Here is a 6,352-nt window from a genome sequence, read left to right as displayed (position 1 = left end):
TTCTGAATTTGAATGATCTTCTTATTTTGGCTATCCTCAACTTCAGTTCCAAATGGATCATATAAGAAATCTAAGTACTTGTTTGGTATTCTACTCAAAAATTATAATTCTTTTTAAAAATATGAGTTTCTAAATATTAATTTTAAGATCTAAAACTTGTTTGGTATTAAACTCCAAACTATTTATAAGATCTATAAAAAAATTAAAAGAAAAATCAGAAACCATAGATTCCCAAATTGAAATCTACTATAAATTATTGACCTTAATCCACCTTGACAATGCTTAGCCACAGAAAGAGCACCTTCACTTTGATGCCCAGAGAGAGAGAGAGAGACAAAATTGTAAAACCCCTTCTTTTTTTAAAGGGCCGTATTTTAAGTCGTTTTGGAGACGAGCTTTTGAAAAATGGGCTCTACCACATGCAAATTATGGCTTTAGATTCAAAAAATTATTTTTGAATTTAAGAAAATGGATCCAAGTAAGATACCAAATGGCCCAAAGGGAATACTCATTTTCTATTGGATTTTAGCAATAGAACTTCAAAATATTTTAAAAGGTTCCTTCTCTTCCCATAGTAACTTTTATCTGAAATAATTCCTAAGACATGCATAGCAGCACATAGTAAGTGTGAAGGCTTCTAGTGTGTGAAAAATGAACTAAGGTAATTGTAGGGTAAATATGTTCTCTTAATGGAGAGAAAAATTAAAAGGCTTTGAATTTGATCCACATATTATACTTTAGGAATGTGCCTTGCTTTTTGTAAATAAATAATCCATGTCCTTCCTTCTTCTGCATGATGTAGTAAAGCAAAGGGAAGAAGAGGATACAAATCAAGAATTTCTAAAGTATATTATTATTTTTCTCACAAATGGATGAAAAGTTAAAATGATTATTTATTGATATGCTTTATGTGCTTTGCTTATCATCTCACAATTCAGAGACACTCTCATGCCAAAAGCGCTATTTTTGACCAACAACACAATGACAGGGGTGATAACTTTTCCACGTGTCGTTGTGTTATTGGTCAAAAATGACGTTTTCGTTACAAATTTTTTTTTGAGTGCTGCTAAATATTTCAATATTAATATTTAACTTGAATTTTTAATTTTTAATAGATAAAACTACTAAAATGTCGATGACACGCCAGCAACTTAATCTTAAAGCCATGTACAGTAGAAGTCCACCAAGAGTCAAGACTCCAGAGACCTTGGTCGGGAAGCTAAAGACTTGGTTTGTTGTGATTGGGTGAGTTTGTTTATAAATACAACTTCACTGCTCTGCTGCTTCTTCCCTCAAGACAAAACATTTGATTATAATCTTATTCCAATTTTCCAAAACAAAATTAGGAATTGAATTCCTGATTTTGGAGGAATTGAATTTTTGGGTGGGATGTGGTATTCAAATTCCTGGAGAATTAATCAATTAGGAATTCATCTTTTTTACCCATTATATCCTCACACAATTCTCAAAATTTCAAATATGTTATCTACTTTAACCCAACAATGATGACATTTTAATAATTAGCACCATTCATACCCTAATTCCATATGATTTAGTAAACAACTTCAATAGGAATTTGGAATCTAACTTCTCTAAATCAATATGGTTTTGTAAACAACTCAATTAGGAATTCAGAATCTAATTCTCCTTAATCCAACTCCTCCTCAATTCAATTCACTATCAATTCAATTCATTCTAATTCAATTACGTATGTAAATATGCCATAAATAGATTCTTAACATCCCAAATAATAATTTATGTATTAAGCTTTGATCCATGATCAAGCAAGAGCCCAAAAGGGTAAATTTGATCTGATCCATGTATCAAAAGTCTAGAATGTTCCACAAATTTCTCGATTGCATTTTTTATTCATAAATTCATGAGTAACTGAAGAAAAAGAAATTTACTAAAGGTGAACTTGCAAGAGAATGTTGACAAGATTCCTTCAAGAGGCCATAAACAAATATAATGTTAATATATAAAAACGCAGGAAAAGACCGAATGGGACCCACTGGTGTGATAGATTGCAACACAAAACAAAGTTTGGTGCCACATTGCCAAAATAAAGTTTCTAAAATTCCTAAACCCTAAACCCTAAAATTCCCCTTTATGAATAAAGCTTTGATCCTTGAGGCCCAAGTAGTCGTTCGTTACTACTTTTGGGTGAATAAAGCCTCTCTTTACGAATAACTATTTATCCAAAAGCCACGTTTGGTATCCTACTCCTGTTTCGTGTCCTACTAAAAACTTATAGTTATTTTTAAAAAACGAGTTTTCAAATATTGATTTTAAGATCTAAAAATTTATTTAGTATTGAACTCCAAACCATTTTTAAGATCTATAAATAAAATTATAAAAAAAATCAGAGAACCTAAATTCCCAAATTGAAATCTACTAAATTTGCATAAACTTTGGGGTTTTCAAAACAAAGTTATGGTGTTCAAGCCTAGTTTTGCCTCCGAAAAATTATGTTTCATTATACACAATTATAGGTGTTTTAAGATTTGTGGATTGGTAACGTATTACAAAAGGATGTTTCCATAGAATACTTCAAATCGATTCAAATAAATTTTATGCGTTTTAGTCACATACGTGCATGGAAGTATTTGTAATTAGTGCTTGTAACCTATAGGTATATTGTAAATGATGGTATTCAATATCCTATCTTGTAAGCCTCTTGTAAGCCTATAAATAGGTGGTTCTACCAAAGATTAAGAGAAGAATAAAGATGATGAAACTTTATCTTTAGCATATCACTTCTCTCTACATTTTCCCTCTAGTTTTATAACACGTTATCAGCACGACATTGCTCTTGGTATGTTTTCTTTCTTTGAATTTTCTTTCTTCTTATATGAGCTAGAGTCATCACATGGTATAGAGTTTCTTTGTACTCACCATCAGACTTCATCATGCTCGTTTAAGGAAAAAATTCTTATTCTTATTACACATGAATATAATGCCATATATTTTTTTATTTGTTTGTTTATTTAATTTTAAGTATGATCTTAATTATTATGATGAGTTTGTATTATACAAAAGATTAGGGCCCGAAGTTCCTCGATCCTCATCATATAACTAGATTAGGACCTAGAGTTCTTTTGATTGAATCATAACCTGAAGTTCTTTGATTCCAAATAATTGAGGGCGTGAAGTTTCGCGAATTTAAAGAGCACATAAGGACATGAAACTCCTCGATTTTGTATTAATCAAAATCAGAATTCCATGAGGCCTACATATGTCAAAAACCCGAACCAGAAGTTTCGAGTGCATATACATGGATTTGAGTATGAAGTTCAAAGCACAACTATTAATTCAATTTATTTATATCTACGTATTCGAACTTGAAGTTTCAAATATATATTGATATGAACCTGAAGTTCATAGTTTTTGTGGATCTTAATACTATATATGAACTTGAAGTTCATTACTTATTTGTGCCTATATGAACCTGAATTGGTTGGAAACCCAATTCTTAAACCTGTAGTTTTATCTACATATTGAATACACATTAATATTGGATTATCTTGGAATTTAATAGTCTTTAATTTATTTAATTTATTCCTCATTTATACCACTTTACTCTTTTTATTTTATTTATGTTGGTTTATTAGTTAATTTCGTTTTACGATGATAATGTTTTGTATTACAGCCCCAATATTGACAGTCAGAGGTGTCTATTGGAGAAACTTCCTACTTTCTTTTGTGGGTAGGAAATTTATGATGTCATGAACCAAAAGTTCATGAGGCCCCAATATTACACAACTATTAAAGTAGTTGAAGTTTATGATGTCATGAACCAAAAGTTCATGAGGCCCCAATATTACACAACTATTAAAGTAGTTGAAGATTATAATATCATGAACCAGAAGTTCATTGACCGGATAACTTTTATGTTGTGGTATGATTATCTTGGCAATCCATATTCCACAATGACACATAAGAGTTTTATAAATTTGTAAGGACATTGTTTAAAGACTCAAAATATTGTCTTGTCCAACAAATATCATTACAAAGAATGCTCATCATTTAAAGACTCAAAATATTGTCTTGTCCAACAAATATCATTACAAAGAATCCTCACAAATAAAAGTTGTCATGAGATCATCAAAGTCAAAAATTGACTTTGAGCCCTCTTTCCTGAAATAATTCAAGGGGATATTTGTGAGCTTATATAACATTTAATTATGGATCACTTCACCAGTTTTATTAATGTGCCTACTAAAATGGTCACATATTTGTCTCTTGTCAAGACGTTTACGAGCACAACTCCCACATTATCCAATCCAGTCAATTTGACTTGATAATGATGATGAGTTTATTTTCCTAAATTTTGAGACAATTTTCCCGCCATTAGGGGGAGAAATGGCAGTTCCTGAAGAACGTCGTGAAATAGTGTTGAATCAATCCGCTTTTGTCTCATCAAGATAATGCATATAAAAGTTGTACATATGCTAACATGGATTGATATTCTCATATCACAATCCATTAACATGGTGACTATATATATAATGTATGCCTGAAGCATGACAGAAATATAGGTTCTAAAGACTTAACTCCTCATAAGTGGAGATTATTTGAAAAATTCAAGCCCTATAAAAAATAACGCTCTATAGGAGGTTATGATCCACATATTCTAAATAATTCATTGTAAAAGAGATGTTTGTCTAACAAATGACAACATAAGCCCCTGAATAGGCATTGGTACCCCAAAGCAATGAGATGCTTATAAATTATGCATGCGCATGCACATGAGAATTGTGGGATCACAAATTGATGATACATTTGGTTTATTAGTAGCTACTACAATCATCAAGGGCTATGATTATATTAAATCACGTTTCATGAATGTCGACAAGTTAAGTGATTGGCCAAAAATGGAAATAGGCAATTCCATTTATCACTAAATATGAAGTGTGGGATATTGAACCTATAGCTCAAACACCGAATTACAAATTCTAAGTATGAAGGTTATGAATTGGTGCTTATGAAGTGAAATAAGATCACTAATATGACATAAGGTTTCCTGGGAGAGACATGGTTTTAGTCTCCCATCTCATCATAGATGCATCCACATTTCTATAAGTGCAGTTGTTACTTTAACGTGAAACTTATAGCATATGTTAAATGCATATTTATTAAGACTATATGGTACATGGAAATCCTCAAAGCTCATGAAATATTTGAGATATATCGGATGAAGCAACCTCTTGAAGGATATAAAGTACCAAAATATTCTTAATTAAGAGTTATCACTAAAAGTTTGAGTATTTTGAATTCAAATTTGATATTATTGTAACATATTCTAACTATTAAATTTGTTGTTGATGCTCCTAAATATTTCAATCATTTGAAAAGTGAAAAACATGTCGAATAGTGTGATAGACGATCATGTATGAAGACAATGTTACTTGTATTGCTCAAATCAGAGAAGGGGAGATATTAATCAGGGGGAGATATCAATCAGGGGGAGCATCCCAATTCTACTACATGTAGGACATATGCACGTTGTACTCTTTTTCCCTTCGACTAGGTTTTTGTCCCACTGGGTTTTTCCTAGCAAGGTTTTAACGAGGCAACATAAGCGCATCCAACACCATATCAATGATCCAGAAGAAAGTTTCACTCTTTTTCCCTTCACTTCGGTTTTGTCCCACTGGGTTTTCCAAGCAAGGTTTTTAATGAGGGAACTATGTCATTGTATGGTGGACATCCAAGGGGGAGTGTTGTAAATGCATGGGTTGGTGGATGACCACCATACCTCTTGGTATTCTACCGTTGGATTTTATGTAACCTATGCACTAAGTATTTGTAATTAGTGCTTGTAACCTATAGGTATATTGTAAATGATGGTATTCAATATCCTATCTTATAAGCCTATAAATAGGTGGTTCTACCAATGATTAAGATAAGAATAGACATGGTGAAACTTTATCTTTAACATATCACTTCTCTCTACATTTTCTCCCTCTAGTTTTATAACAGAAACTAATTTTAAGTAGAAAAAGACAAATAATTATTTTGAACTTTTCAAATAAGAATGAACGCTTAAAACTAAACTAAAATACTCAACACATTTTATAATTTAAATAGATTCTCAACATCCCAAATAATAATTCTTTATGTATAAAGCTTTGATCCATGATCAAGCAAGAGCCCAAAAGGGTAAAGCCTTCAATCTGATCCATATATCAGAAGTCTAGAATGTTCCAGAAATCTCTCGATTGCATTTGTTTTCCCCTCATAAATTAATGAGTAACTGAAGAAAAAGAAAATTACTAAAGGTGAACTTGCAAGAGCAGGTCGACAAGATTCTTTTCAAGAGGCCATAAACAAATATAATGTTAATATATAA

Source organism: Prunus dulcis, chromosome 2, assembly GCF_902201215.1.
Source record: "Prunus dulcis chromosome 2, ALMONDv2, whole genome shotgun sequence".
Classification (NCBI taxonomy): domain Eukaryota; kingdom Viridiplantae; phylum Streptophyta; class Magnoliopsida; order Rosales; family Rosaceae; genus Prunus; species Prunus dulcis.
The sequence above is the reverse complement of the archived record's forward strand: the minus strand, read 5'-3'. Positions refer to the sequence as shown.